This window comes from Bubalus bubalis, chromosome 14, assembly GCF_019923935.1.
Source record: "Bubalus bubalis isolate 160015118507 breed Murrah chromosome 14, NDDB_SH_1, whole genome shotgun sequence".
NCBI classification, from domain to species: domain Eukaryota; kingdom Metazoa; phylum Chordata; class Mammalia; order Artiodactyla; family Bovidae; genus Bubalus; species Bubalus bubalis.
The window spans coordinates 53652591-53667637 of NC_059170.1; the positions used below are offsets into that span (position 1 = coordinate 53652591).

General features: G+C 42.5%; 1 protein-coding gene and 1 long non-coding RNA gene across 4 annotated transcripts in view; one reads left to right on the forward strand and one right to left on the reverse strand.

Moving 5' to 3' along the window:
• The window catches only part of ITGA8 (integrin subunit alpha 8), a 191024-nt gene that overhangs the window by 63295 nt on the left and 112682 nt on the right, over positions 1-15047 (forward strand). The window lies entirely within an intron of this gene.
• The window catches only part of LOC123329245, a 32049-nt gene that overhangs the window by 1912 nt on the left and 15090 nt on the right, over positions 1-15047 (reverse strand). The window lies entirely within an intron of this gene.

Consider the following 15047-nt stretch of genomic DNA (forward strand, 5'->3'; position numbering starts at 1 on the left):
TTTATTTTATTTTTAAACTTTACATAACTGTATTAGTTTTGCCAAATATCAATATGAATCCGCCACAGGTATACATGTGTTCCCCATCCTGAACCCTCCTCCCTCCTCCCTCCCCATTCCATCCCTCTGGGTCGTCCCAGTGCACCAGCCCCAAGCATCCAGTATCGTGCGTCGGACCTGGACTGGCAACTCATTTCATACATGATATTTTACATGTATCAATGCCATTCTCCCAAATCTTCCCACCCTCTCCCTCTCCCACAGAGTCCATAAGACTGTTCATCAAAATTCTGTATTTGTCCCTCTAGTTCAAGGTCTAAAAGGAAAATAAGTGAGAAATTCTGTCATTTATTTAGGAAATATGTAGTCGTATTTACTATCGGCTAGACACTGTGCTCCGCAGATTTGGGGGAGGGGTACTGTGCAAGGAAAGACAGAAAGTTAATCATAACTAAGTGATAGCTCAGCTGGTCACGAATCCACCTGCAATGCAGGAGACCCCAGTTTGATTCCTGGGTCAGGAAGATCCGCTGGAGAAGGGATAGGTTACCCACTCCAGTATTCTTGGGCTTCCTTTGTGGCTCAGCTGGTAAAGAATCTGCCTTCAATGTGGGAGACCCGGGTTCAATCCCGGGTTGGGAAGATCCCCTGGAGAAGGAAAAGGCTACCCACTCCAGTATTGTGGCCTGGAGAATTCCATGGAACTGTACAATCCATGGCGTCACAAAAGACTCAGACATGGCTGAGCAACTTTGACTCACTCACTCACTCACATGGCTATTTCATCCCTTAGACTGATTAAAAATCAGATTACTTAGTACCTTGAGATATCAAAAGCATAGACATGTAAAGGTGGTTTCTTTGACATCTGTCTACAAGTTATAGATATTCTGTGTTTGGGCAGGACCAGACAGTCTTTCTTGTCTTCGGGAAAAAAGGAATGCTGGCAAAAATCAGGCATGGGCCATTTATGCTGCTCACATTATTACAATTACAGCCAGTGTTACTCCTGATAACTAAGAGCCCAAACCATGCCAGCCACTGCATAGATAAATATAGTTTATATATTAAGATAAATATAGTTCATATTCCTTGGAATATTATTTCTGAATCTCTCTCTTCTGTATACCTGGGTTCAGTCTCTGGGTTGGGAAGATCCCCTGGAGAAGGGAACAGTTACCCATTCCAGTATTCTGTCTGGAAAATCCCATGGACAGAGGAGCCTGGCAGGCTACAGTCCATGGGGTTGCAAAGAGTCAAACATGACTGAGTGACTTTCACTTTCACTTTCCCGCTTATATGTGTATATACATATGTGTGTGTGTATGTGTGTACACACATATAGCAGGAGAGTACATGGGGTAAAGTTGAATGACACTACTTTTTTGGGGGAAACATCAAACCAAAATCAATACAACTATGTTAAAATTGGCAAAATGGCTGTGAAGGGGAAGGGAAATTGGACTGTCTAGGTTCAGATTCCCAGGTGTCACTGATAAAAGGTGTGATAATGGAAAGTTAATTGATTTCTCTGAGCTTCCATTTCCTGGAAGTGCTCAGTCACTCAGTTGAGTCTGACACTTTGTGTCCCTTTGGACTATAGTAGCCCACCAGGCTCCTCTGTCCCTGGGAGTTCCCAGGCAAGAATACTGGAGTGGGTTGCCATTTCCTTCTCCAGGGGATCTTCCTGACCCAGGGATAGCACCCGCTTCTCCTGCATTGCAGGCAGATTCTTTACCACTGTGCCACCTGGGAAGCCTCCTTATCTGGTATTATGGGGCCAATAATACCGACTTCACTGGGCTGTGTGTGCTCTCACTTTCTAGGTTGGGAGAGGAATTTTACAACATGTTGTAAAATGGCTTAGAGTAGGAATGATGACTCATCTGACTAACATAAACAGAATCAAAGCTACTGCACTTCCAGACATGTTGGACCACATAAGACACTGAAAAACTGCATTCTAGGATTCCAGAGATAGACAGTATAGGTTTAAAACTTGGTTCTGCTATCTTCTAGCTATATAAAAATACGACAGTTCCTTAACCTCTCTGAACTTGAATTTCCTTATCTGTAAACTCAAATAATAGTATGTTGGTATAAGGATGAAATGAGATCATCTATGGCAAATAGGTGGGGAAACAGTGGAAACCGTGGCTGACTTTATTTTTGGGGGCTCCAAAATCACTGCAGATGGTGACTGCAGCCATGAAATTAAAAGACTCACTCCTTGGAAGGAAAGTTATGACCAACCTAGACAGCATATTAAAAAGCAGAGACATTACTTTGTCAACAAAGGTCCATCTAGTCAAGACTATGGTTTTTCCAGTAGTTATGTATGGATGTGAGAGTTGGACTATAAAGAAAGCTAAGCGCCGAAGAATTGAGCTTTTGAACTGTGGTGTTAAGAAGACTCTTGAGAGTCACTTGGACTGCAAGGAGATCCAACCAGTCCATTCTGAAGGAGATCAGTCCTGGGTGTTCATTGGAAGGACTGATGCTGAAGCTGAAACTCCAATACTTTGGCCACCTGATGCAAAGAGCTGATTCATTTGAAAAGACCCTGATGCTGGGAAAGATTGAGGGCAGGAGGAGAAGGGGATGACAGAGGATGAGATGGTTGGATGGCATCACCGACTCAATGGATGTGAGTTTGGGTAAACTCTGGCAGTTGGTGATGGACAGGGAGGGCTGGCATGTTGCAGTCCATGGGGTCTCAAAGAGTCGGACATGAATGAGGACTGAACTGAACTGATGTAATATTAAATGAAGTTTAAATTACTATGAGATTATATAGAGCACAGTTTAATAAACAGTAGCATTCAATCATGTCTTTAAAACAATACAATATTTTGGATATATTCTTTTTCTTTTTTATTAATTAGCTTTTACAGGAGTATGCTGCTGCTAAGTCGCTTCAGTTGTGTCCGACTCTGTGTGACCCCATAGACAGCAGCCCACCAGGCTCCCCCATCCCTGGGATTCTCCAGGCAAGAACACTGGAGTGGGTTGCCATTTCCTTCTCCAGTGCATGAAAGTGAAAAGTGAAAGTGAAGTCGCTCAGTCATGTCCAATTCTTAGCAACCTCATGGACTGCAGCCTACCAGGCTCCTCCGTCCATGGGATTTTCCAGGCAAGAGTACTGGAGTGGGGTGCCATTGCCTTCTCCGTTACAGGAGTATAGTTGCTTTACAATGTTGTATTAGTTTCTGCTGTACAGCAAAGTGAATCAGTCATACGTGTACATACATCCCCTCTTTTTTTGGGTTTCCTTCCCATTTAGGTCACCACAGAGCACTGAGTAGGGTTCCCTGTGCCATACAGCTTCTCGTTAGTAATCTGTTTTATATGTGTTAATAGTATCAGTAGTGGATAAATGTCAGTCCCAATCTCCTAATTCATCCCACTCCCCTGGAGGTAGTCTTTTTCTTACACACATTAGCTGGTATTATTTTCTTCTGCTTATTCAATGTCCATGGTCCCCAATCTTAATTTGCACTACTTCATTTGCTTCCCCTGCCCCTGACAAACAGGAATATGAGAACAAGAACATAGTTATTGGGACTCTGCCAAGTTGAGAACCATATATCAAATTCCTGTTACCCCAGTGTTCTGTGGCAGACTGGATGGGAGGGGAGTCTGTGGGAGAATGGATACATATATATGTATGGCCGAGTCACTCTGCTGTCCACCTGAACTATTATAACATTGTTAACTGGCCGTCTGCATGCCGGCTAAGTTTCTGCTGTTGTGTCTAACTCTGTGCGACCCTGTGGACTGTAGCCTGCCAAGCTCCTCTGTCCATGGAATTCTCCAGACAAAAATACTGGAGTGGGTTGCCATGCCCTCCTCCAAGGGATCTTCCCAGCACAGGGATTGAACCCACCTCTCTTATATACCCAGCATTGGCAATATCAATTGGGGTTGAACGGGGGTGATGATAACGGCAACCAAAAGGAAGGAACTGAGGGAATTGTGTAAAGAAAATGGGCAAGACTCAGTAAAGACTGGCTCTGATGGAACATAGAGGCGGTGAGGGTGAATAAGCAGTGACGTTAAAGATGACTCTGGGGACTTCCCTGCTGGTCCAGTGGCTAAGAATGTGCTCCCAAAGCAAGCGTCCTGGTTTCAATCCCTGGTTGGGGAGCTAGATCCCACATGCAGCAGCTGAGTTCACGTGCTGCAACTAAAGATCCCACATGACACAAGAGTGTATAAAAAATATTAAAAAAAATTATTTTAAAAAAAATATATTTATAAAAAGATGACTCTGGAATTTTGATCCAGTGTACCTGAGAAAAGTAGAGTGTAAAAATAGATCAGCCTGGGGAGATTCAGCTATAGAGACAAAGAAGTTCTACTCTAGAAATATTTGGAATAATCTTCCTAACATCTTGCTTAACCACACAGTATTTTTTTTTAGACGTCTTCCAATAAATATTGTTATCACATACATACATAAATAGTCATCCTAAGTACTTTCATTTCTGGCACCCGAATTCTTTTTTTGGAAAAAGAAAATGCAAATATGTTCAGGTATCTATGTTGGTGCTTTTTAAAACTCGAGTTGACCAGAGGAGTATATTGTATACATTATTTGAGTGATAGCATTTCAGAGAAGAAATAGCTGTGGTAGTGAAGAATCTCTAAAATTCAGTGATCTGGTCTAATCCCATTAAACTTGATTGTATAACAAGGCCATCTGGTAGATGCATAGTGCAGACTTTGTAGGGTGGAGAAGGTTTTGTTGAGAAATAGAAATCTTACCGGCAATAAAAACTGAAGGTAAATGTGGGCTGAGTGCCAAGACGATCGTTCTTGCTCTGGCCCCTAATACGCGAGATTATATCATGGAGCCATCTCAGACAGTTATACTAAATGACATTAAATGACCTATCATATTTCATATTTTAACGAATGCTGTGTGTGTGTGTGTGTGTGTGTGTGTGTGTGTGTGTGTGTGTATGTGAGCAAACACCCAGGCAAACTTACATGCAAGAAGAAATGAAAGGGTGACTTTAACCAAAGGGAATAATGAATTTTAATCAAACCCTGAGCTCCTTGAAATTGATTTGTAGTTTGAACTCAATTCAGTCTTACAAAGTTTATTTTTACTTCTCAAAGTGCTACTCAAGGTTTTATGAAAAGCAAAACATTGTGTTCTTCTTGAGCAAGATTTTCATAATTTCATTATAAATATATTAGACATTAGAATATTGTTTCTTATAAAATATCTTATGAATTTAGATTAAATTGAATTAAATCAAGTGAAAGTTCTTGGATTTCAATCCAGCAGTGTCATAAAGTAGACGTTAAAATAAATAGACAGATGAAAGACTTGAGTTCTAGTACAAAGACTTTAGTAACTCAGTGCCTCTGGGTCTTACTCTCCACACCTGAAAGTGATGTGGAACTGTGGAATGCTTATCCAAGGGTCTTTTTAAACTCTAAAATCTGATTCTGTAATCCAAGGGCTAGACTTACTGACTTCCAGATTTCTCTGTAATGTTGAGTAGATTATTAAGGACCCATCTTAGAAAAAAAATCATTTAATAAAATCATACAAGATTTTTCCTTAACTTTTTCTTGAAAATAATTTTTGACTGGCAGACAAGTTGAAAAAATAGTACAGAGAGTCCTTCACCCAGCCTCCCTTAATATTAGCACCTTGTGTAACTATCAAGATGTGATCATCTAGAGCCAGACATCGAGAAGCCTGGTGGGTTACGGTCCACAGGGTCACAAAGAATTGGACACAACTGAAGTGACTTAGCATACATATAACTATAGTTGACACTTTTCAATTTTGACACTTTTGAATTTAGACATTTTGAAGAATGTCCTTGAATTTAAGTTTGCTTGATGTTTGCTCATGATTAGATTGAGGTTCTGTATTTTTAGCAAATGTGCATACGCATGGGTGTGTGTGTGTGTGTCTGTGTGCGTGTGTGTGTGTGTGCATGCTCAGTCATGTCCGACTCTTTGCAACCCCATGGACTGTAGCCTGCCATGTACCTCTGTCCATGGAATTTTCTGTAAGAATATTGGAGTGGGCTGCCATTTCCTCCTCCAGGGGATCTTCCTGACCTATATTGAACCCACATCTCTTACATTTCCTGCATTGGCAGGTGGATCTTCACCACTGAACCACCTGGGAAGCCCATTTTGGGGAAGAATACCACAAAAATGTGATGGCCTTCCCAGTGCATCCCAGCAGAAGGCATACGATGTCTGTTGCCCTTTTGCACTCTGATCACTTGTTTGCAGTGATGCCTATCAACCAGGTTTCCCACTGTAAAGTTACTATTTTTCCCTTTGCATAATAATTACTTTTGGAGAAATACCATGAGACTATGCAAATATCCTATTTTTCATCATACATTTGCCCACTAATCTTAGCATTCATTGTTGATGCTCGCCTACAACCATTACTATTATTGCATTGTGATTTTCTGTTTCCATCATACCTTCTACACTTACTAATTGGAATTCTAATATAATAAAAAGACATCTATCTTTTATTTATTTATTCAATTTTAAAAAATATCTGTGTTAACTTGTATATATTTTATTCCATTACTGTATTTATTTTTGTTGCTTGAATTGTCCTATATTTGGCCATTAGTAATTCCAACCAGTTGGTTCCTGTGTTCTTCACCATTTCCCATTCTTTTATGAGCATCTTCCTTACTTTCTGACAACATAAGATACTGTAAGCTCATTTTTCATTTTCCCTGGAATCAACCATTCCTCGAAGAGCTCTATGCTATGCTAAGTCACTTCAGTCGTGTCCGACTCTGTGCGACCCCATAGACGGCAGCCCACCAGGCTCCCTCATCCCTGGGATTCTCCAGGCAAGAACACTGGAGTGGGCTGCCATTTCCTTCTCCAATGCATGAAAGTGAAAAGTGAAAGTGAAGTCGCTCAGTCGTGTCTGACTCTTAGCGACCCCATGGATTGCAGCCTAACAGGCTCCTGCGTCCATGGGATTTTCCAAGCAAGAGTACTGGAGTGGGGTGCCATTGCCTTCTCTGTCAAAGAGCTCTAGTTCTTTTATTGAAGAATGGTATCTAGAAACCAAGGTCTGGATACTAGGTGTTCTTATGGCTTAGGGAGTCAAGATAAGACTTGTAATGCACTGAATTCTATAGATTGCCGTATTCCCATACATTATACTAAATTTCAAACCATGAATATTAACTTGAAATCAACAACTTACATTTTTATTTTTCAACCTGTATCTTGTAAGTTAGCATTTTTGCATTTGTCAACAACAGGTATTTTGGCAATGTTAATCTTATTCAGCTACTGTTGAAAACAGCTACTAGTTTTCTTCATTTTAAATGTGATAATAGAATATTTTCTGATTATATGGTGGCTCAGAGGTAAAGAATCCATCTGCTAATACAGAGACGCAAAAGCCACAGCTTTTTTTATATTGCTTTTTAGTATGTTCCGTAATTCCTCTGATAGCCAGGCATGATGTACTGGGTAAAAGGAACTGCCGTAAATAGACCTATACTAATATGGCAGTAGGTTTTGGCTGGGAGTTGGGGCAGGTGGATGTTTTATGGTGTGTGATTAGATCTCGGTCTTTTTTCCTGTATCATTTTTTACTAAAGTTTTTCAAAATAATTTGTAGATGTTATAATACTTTATTTTTTTTTATTGGGGTATAATTGTTTTAAAATGCTGTGCTAGATTCTGCTGCACAGTGAAGTGAATCAGCTATATGTATATATACATAATCTCATCCCTCTTCCCAACATCTGCTGAATCACCGAAAAAGCTAGAGAGTTCCAGAAAAACATCTATTTCTGCTTTAATGACTATGCCAAAGCCTTTGACTGTGTGGATCACAATAAACTATGGAAAATTCTGAAAAAGATGGGCATACCAGACCACCTGACCGGCCTCTTGAGAAACCTGTATGCAGGTCAGGAAGCAACAGTTAGAACTGGACATGGAACAACAGACTGGTTCCAAATAGGAAAAGGAGTACGTCAAGGCTGTATATTGTCACCCTGCTTATTTAACTTATATGCAGAATACATCATGAGAAATGCTGGGCTGGATGAAGCACAAGCTGGAATCAAGTTTGCTGGGAGAAATATCAATAACCTCGGATATGCAGATGACACCACACCACCACCCTTATGGCAGAAAGTGAAGAAGAACTAAAGAGCCTCTTGAAGAAAGTGAAAGAGGAGAGTGAAAAAGTTGGCTTAAAGCACAACATTCAGAAAACAAAGATCATTATATCCGGTCCCATCACTTCATGGGAAATAGATGGGGAAACAGTGGAAATAGTGGCTGACTTTATTTTTGGGGGGCTCCAAAATCACTGCAGATGGTGACTGCAGCCATGAAATTAAAAGATGCTTACTCCTTAGAAGGAAAATTATGACCAACCTAGACAGCATATTAAAAAGCAGAGACATTACTTTGTCAAAAAAGGTCCATCTAGTCAAGACTATGGTTTTTCCAATAGTCACGTATGGATATGAGAGTTGGACTATAAGGAAAGCTGAGCACAGAAGAATTGATGCTTTTGAACTGTGGTGTTGGAGAAGACTCTTGAGAGTCCCTAGGACTGCAAGGAGATCCAACCAGTCCATCCTAAAGGAGATCAGTCCTGGGTATTCCTGGGTATTCACTGGAAGAACTGATGTTGAAGCTGGAACTCCAGTACTTTGGCCACCTGATGTGAAGAGCTGACTCATTTGAAAAGACCCTGATGCTGGGCAGGAGGAGAAGGGAATGACAGAAGATGAGATGGTTGGATGGCATCATCTACTCGATGGACGTGGGTTTGAGTGAACTCCGGGAGTTGGTGATGGACAGGGAGGCCTGGTGTGCTGTGGTTCATGGGGTCGCAAAGAGTCGGACACGACTGAGCGACTGAACTGAACAGCCCTCTTGGACCTCCCTCCCACTGACCCCTTATCCAGCCCCTCTAGGTCAGCACAGAGTGCTGAGCTGAGCTCCCTGCACTATACATCAGATTCCCATGAGCTGTCTGAGCTCTCAGTCTTTTAGTGAGCCTATTCTTCTGGACTATGAGCTCCACACCTGCTTCTGAGTTGAGACAGGATGGCTAGGGTGGGCTGAAGTTGGGTATTTTCCTTCCTCCAGGTTAGACTCTTAATAATACCCCAGTTATCTCTGGTTGACTAGCTTCTCCTGGCAGACCTTTTTAGGGAGAATAGAGTGCTCCGGTATATTTCTGATTGGTTTCTTCCCTCCTCCCCTCTGTTTTCTGATGTTCACTGTGGAGATGCAGGAGAAAAAAACTCACAAACGTGGCCCTGCCAAAATCCACTAGTGACTAGACCTCTGGAGGGTTTAATTCTCAGTGTTGTCCATACTGAGCTGCCTGCACTTCACCAATACAGTCTGGGTTTCCCTGCCCCCTGCTCTGGTTCCCATGGAGGCTGCTGCTCTGAGAAGTTGTGTTTCTCTGCATTTGCCTGAGAGTCTCTCCAACGTGGAGGCAGCACTGGCCCTGTGACCTCACTGCTCTTATGGGTCTAAGAAGAGCTGTTGATTTTTCAGTTCGTTCAGCATTTTACTTGCTCAGATGGAGCGGTGACTTCCAAGCTTTTTACATGCTAGACCAGAAACCAGAAGTCGGACAGTTTAAATCCCAACTGACTACTTTCCAAGCATTCAATTGTAGGAGCTGGCTTCTTTCTGAAACCCAAGGCACCATTAATAAGGCAGGATATCATGTATCCTTGATCTTTGTTGTGTTAATAAAAACTCTGTGGCCAGCCATGGCTCCTTTTTTTTCTAGAGGGGTGGGGTGAGTGGGAGTAAGTTCTCCTGTAGTTAGAGTCTCTCCTTATTTCTGACCTCCCAGTGTCTGTTCTGGAGAAGGCAATGGCAACCCATTCCAGTACTCTTGCCTAGAAAATCCCATGGATGGAGGAGCCTGGTAGGCTGCAGTCCATGGGGTTGCAAAGAGTCGGGCACGACTGAGTGACTTCACTTTCACTTTTCACTTTCATGCATCGGAGAAGGAAATGGCAACCCACTCCAGTGTTCTTGCCTGGAGAATCCCAGGGACAGAGGAGCCTAGTGGGCTGCCGTCTATGGGGTCGCACAGAGTCAGAAACGACTGAAGCGACTTAGCAGCAGCAGTGTCTGTTCTTCATATAAGTCATTTTTAAATTTATGAATATACGATTTAAAAACTGTAGTTCAGTGTCATTCCCTGAAGCATCCCATCTATCTTTGCACACCCTGGACATCTTCCCGGGAGTTCACTTCCCACTTAGGAACCCAGTTCAAATATCACTTCCTTGGAAACCCTCTCCTGACTCTTGTCCTTCCTCTAAAAACACTTCTCTCAGATTGAAATGACACATTTTTTGTGGTCTTTTGATAAATGCCTCTTTTGCCCCTTGAGACTGGACACTTTATTAGTTGAGGGCAAGCCCTGGATTTAATTTTTCTCATTATGGAAGCCTAGTACTTCAAGCAGTGGCTGGCACTGGAGGCAGCTAGTAAATGTTTGTTGAATGAATGAATGAATAAGTGAATAAATGAATGAATAAACCCGTTTCCTCATAGCCAGATACATTCACATATAAACTCTTCCCTCATCTCTTTACCTGGCAACTATCTTACAACTCTAAGTCCAGTGAGCTATCTTATTCTTGTGTAAAATAATAGACGTGGACAGAAAGACAATTACCATATGATATCACTTATATGTGGAATCTAAAATATGACACAAATGAAGCTGTGTATGAAACAGAAACAGACTCACAGAGGTAGAGAACGGAGTTGCGGCTGCCAAGGGGGAGGGATGGGGAAGGATGGACTGGGAGTTTGGGATTAGCAGATGCGAACTATTATATATAGGATGGATAAACAACAAGCGGTTTAGTGTACAACAGATGGAACTACATTCAGTATCCTGTGAGTAAACCATAATAGAAAGAATACGAAAGGTGGCTCAGTGATAAAGAATCTACCTGCCAATGCAGGAGACATGGGTTCAGTCCCTTAGTTGGGAAGATCCCCTGGAGAAGGAAATGGCAACCTACTCCAGTATTCTTGCCTGGGAAATCCCATGAACAGAGGAGCCTGGCGGGCTACAATCCATGGGGTTGCAAAGGAGTCTGACATGACCTGACAACCAAACAACAGAAATTAATGCAACATTGTTAATCAGCTATACTTCAATAAAATTAAAAAAAATAGACATGGAAGTCAAGATGGTGATGATCCTTTAAATAAACTTGGGCTTCTTCTCCTAGGATTATGGGAGGTGCCACTCAAGATGGTGCACTTATTCTTGGCAAGCAGAACCCTTGACCTTAATTCTATAAGCCCTGGGCATTTCAATGCCAGATTTCTAGACCAAGAGAACCAGTATCCAGCTTGATAGAAATAGCACCAATAGCATATGGGGGTCAGGAGGCCCATATTCTCATTTCTTCACGCATCATTTTCAGCTCTGTAACCCTGCATGTAACACTTATATCTCTGAACTTAGCTTCTCTAGCCTTAAAAGGAGGGTCATCAGAGCAATGCCCTATGGCTCAAGATTGTTGTGAAGACAACTTGCAAACCATAAAGAACTCTAAACAGTCAATATATGTTATTTCTTAACCTCACCCCCTAAAGAGAGGTGAGAGGGACCCGAAAGAAGCTCTAATGCTTTGCACCAGGCCTAGCCCTATGCTTTAAGGCAATGACTCAGGAAAAATTCCGAGAGCTTCCTTCCTATAAGAGGAGGGCGAGTGATTTCCAAGATAACTAAGACAGCAGCAAAATCCTCTTTAGTATTTCCAATCTGCAAGCCCTGTTCATGTGACACTCTTTCTGTATATGGCCATCATCTTTTATTTTTTGCTCACATTTTTCTGGGGTGACATTAGTAATAGCCACTTTCCTAAAAATTACCAACCCTAATAGAGTTTCATGAGAGCTTGAGTGTACAACAGAATGCGTGGGGTCTGGCCAGCATTCTGGCTAAACTGTGATTAGGTGAAGCTCATTTGAGGGGAGTACTCTTGCCTGGAAAATCCCATGGATGGAGGAACCTGGTAGGCTGCAGTCCATGGGGTCGCTAAGAGTTGGACACGACTGAGCGACTTCACTTTCACTTTTCACTTTCATGCATGGAGAAGGAAATGGCAACCCACTCCAGTGTTCTTGCCTGGAGAATCCCAGGGACGGAGGAGCCTGATGGGCTGCTGTCTATGGGGTCGCACAGAGTCGGACACGACTGAAGCAACTTAGCAGCAGCAGCCCCTCTCACCTCCAGCTTTCTCTTCTTTCTATCCTTAACAGCTCCTCTACGTCAGCTGCAGAAGCTGACCATGTTTCCTCTTCTCAGATGGGCAGTGGAGAAGGATCTAACATCCTTGTTCCCATCCAAATATAAATGGTGGGGGTGGGGGTGGGGGTGGGGGAGTAGGTTACACCCAGGGGACTTGGATCCAGTGAGTGCTGGCTCGCATCTTTAACAAGCCCCCGTGGAGAGCTGACTGATAGACTATCAGTGCTCGAAGGGCAGAAAATGTGTCAGTTTGCTCACTGCTGAATCCTCGGCAGCTGGGACAGGACTTGGCTCATGCTGGGAGTTCAATCACAAGTTGCTGAATGAGGGTGTTCAGTAAAGGGAACCTCTACACATATCTTTTCTTCCTCTCCTCCCTCTCTGGCAACTCTATACATTTGTGTCTTAGTGTATCAGTTTTCTTGGGCTGCCATAACAAAGTACCATACCCGGGATGGCTCAAACAACAAAAATGTATTTCCTTGCATTTCTGGAGGCTACCAGTCCAAGTTTGAGATGTGGGCAGGGTTGGTTTCTCCTGAGGCCTCTTTCTTTGGTCTGTAGACAGCATTTTGTTTTTGTGTCTGCATGTTGTCATTTCTCTGTGTGTGTGTCCAAATTTCCTCTTCTTACAGGACAGCAGCCAGATGAAATGAGGGTCCACTCTAATGACCTCACTGTAACTTACCTCTTTAAAGACAGTTTCTCCACATAGTCACATTCTAAGGTACCAGAGATTAAGACTTCAACGTCCAACTTTGAGGGGTGGGGAGATGCAATTCAGTTCATAACACTTAGCAGACTTTTAAAGTCCCACACAGTTTTTAATCATAGGATTTTCTCTGTCAGGATGGATGTGAGAATAGTGTTTTAATGGGACAGTGAAACCAGCAGGACCTCCTGGGGCTCCTGGACATGAAAGTGTTTCTTTGTCCCCCTGTTTCTCGTTTGTAGGGGATAGACTTCACCCTCCACAACCTATCCTGAGTTCCAAAGGGCAGGTTCAAATAGTTGTTGATCAGGGAAGGGTGGGGATCCAGAGACAAGGGAGGAGTAGCCAAGAAACAATAGTGCAGCCTTGGGGCAGGGTCCTCATTCCACCTCAAGGGATATACACAGCAATATCTTTGAAGTCTTCAACAGAATTAAAACCCCCAACATTTAGAAAGTGTTAATTCATGAAGCATTCTTAATTTTAGAGAAGGTCACAGTTTGATAATCTCTAGAACAAGAGAAGCTCCTCAGGAGACCACCTGAGGCCAGATTAAAGGAATGTAGGTCCTGCACACACCTGCATCCTTATCAGCAACCCCACCCTTGAACCATCCCACCCCCCTGCCCCTCCTCCCCCGCCCTGGTTGGGACACAGTTTTGAATGGCATGAGTCCCTATGTTCCCCTTTGCCTGGCAGAGCAATACAAGTATTCTTTTCTACTTCACCCAAAACTCTGTCTCCAAGATTCAAATCAGCACTGGTGTTCAGAGGCTGAGTTTTCAACATCAATACCAGACTCTTTTGGAGACTGTGAAATCATTCCCAATAGGCAGCCACTTATAAATGAGAATGGTCCTAAAGAAATAAACTTTTCTCCAAAACGGTTTTAGCGACTGACTGGACAGTACACATATTATAAGTGTGACCACAACAAGGATAAAGTGAAATGCCTTTGATCCAGTGACATGGACCACAACTAGCAAAGCATCCATCAGCGGTGGGGAAAGGGCAGTGCCTACAGCCACAGGATGCTAATAACATGTAGAAAGCGATTTTCGTAAGGCAGACTCCATTTGATAGTGCACTTTTATTTTTGTGGGATTTTTTTTAAAAGAAAATAAACCCTCAGTAAATTAGAATGTTGCAACCTAATACCACAGTCCAGCTCATAAATGTTTTCCTTCAGAGTTCATTTGGAAACATTTCAGACAGATTGTTAGGATTATTACTTTCTGGGATAAAATTATGCTCTTTTTTTTTTTTTTTTTTAAACATTTCTTCCTCTACTCGTAACCCTCCTCTCAGTAATACTTTGCATGTTGCAATAAAAAAGCAAGAAAAAAATCTGTCTATTTTTAGATGAACACATTTGCCAAACTCAAGGAGACTTATCTAAATGCCTGCTTCCCACAGACATGGGCTGTTTTTCCAGTGCCAAACTCATAAGCCAATTTTTAACCCGCTTAAGAGTCAACATGGCCATGTTTCCACCCATCATTTTACACATTAAGCCCATCATTTTACACATTATCTTTAATCCCTTCATTTCTCTTAAAATCATCCTGGTATGAAAGTGAGCAGATCCTGGGTGGGTCCAGGTAGACATCTATACTTGACAACCCTCATTCATCTTTAAAATGCTGCGGGAAGGGGCTTAACAGAGATGGAGCCAAGATGGTGAGGAGGAGTGTGTGGAGGAGATGCTGTGGGCTGTGAGCATCGGCAATGCCAAGACAGGAGCCAGAAGTCTATGGATGAGGAGCTCAGGGAGCTGAGTCTTAGAGGTGGGCTAGTGAGATGTCCAAGTCTGATTGAACCAGGGAGAAAGCCAAACCCTGTTCCATAAAGGAAGCGAGATGAGACACAAACCGTGCAGAAGCCCAGCTGACTCAAGAGACAAAAGACAGTCCTGGATTGTATATCAGAGCCGAGAAAGTGGTCATGTGACCCCCAACAAATTCTACTGAGCTCTTGGCTGTCTTGTCTGGAGAACCTTGAAGACTTCTCCAGACTTTTAGCAATCAAGAGCAACTTGTC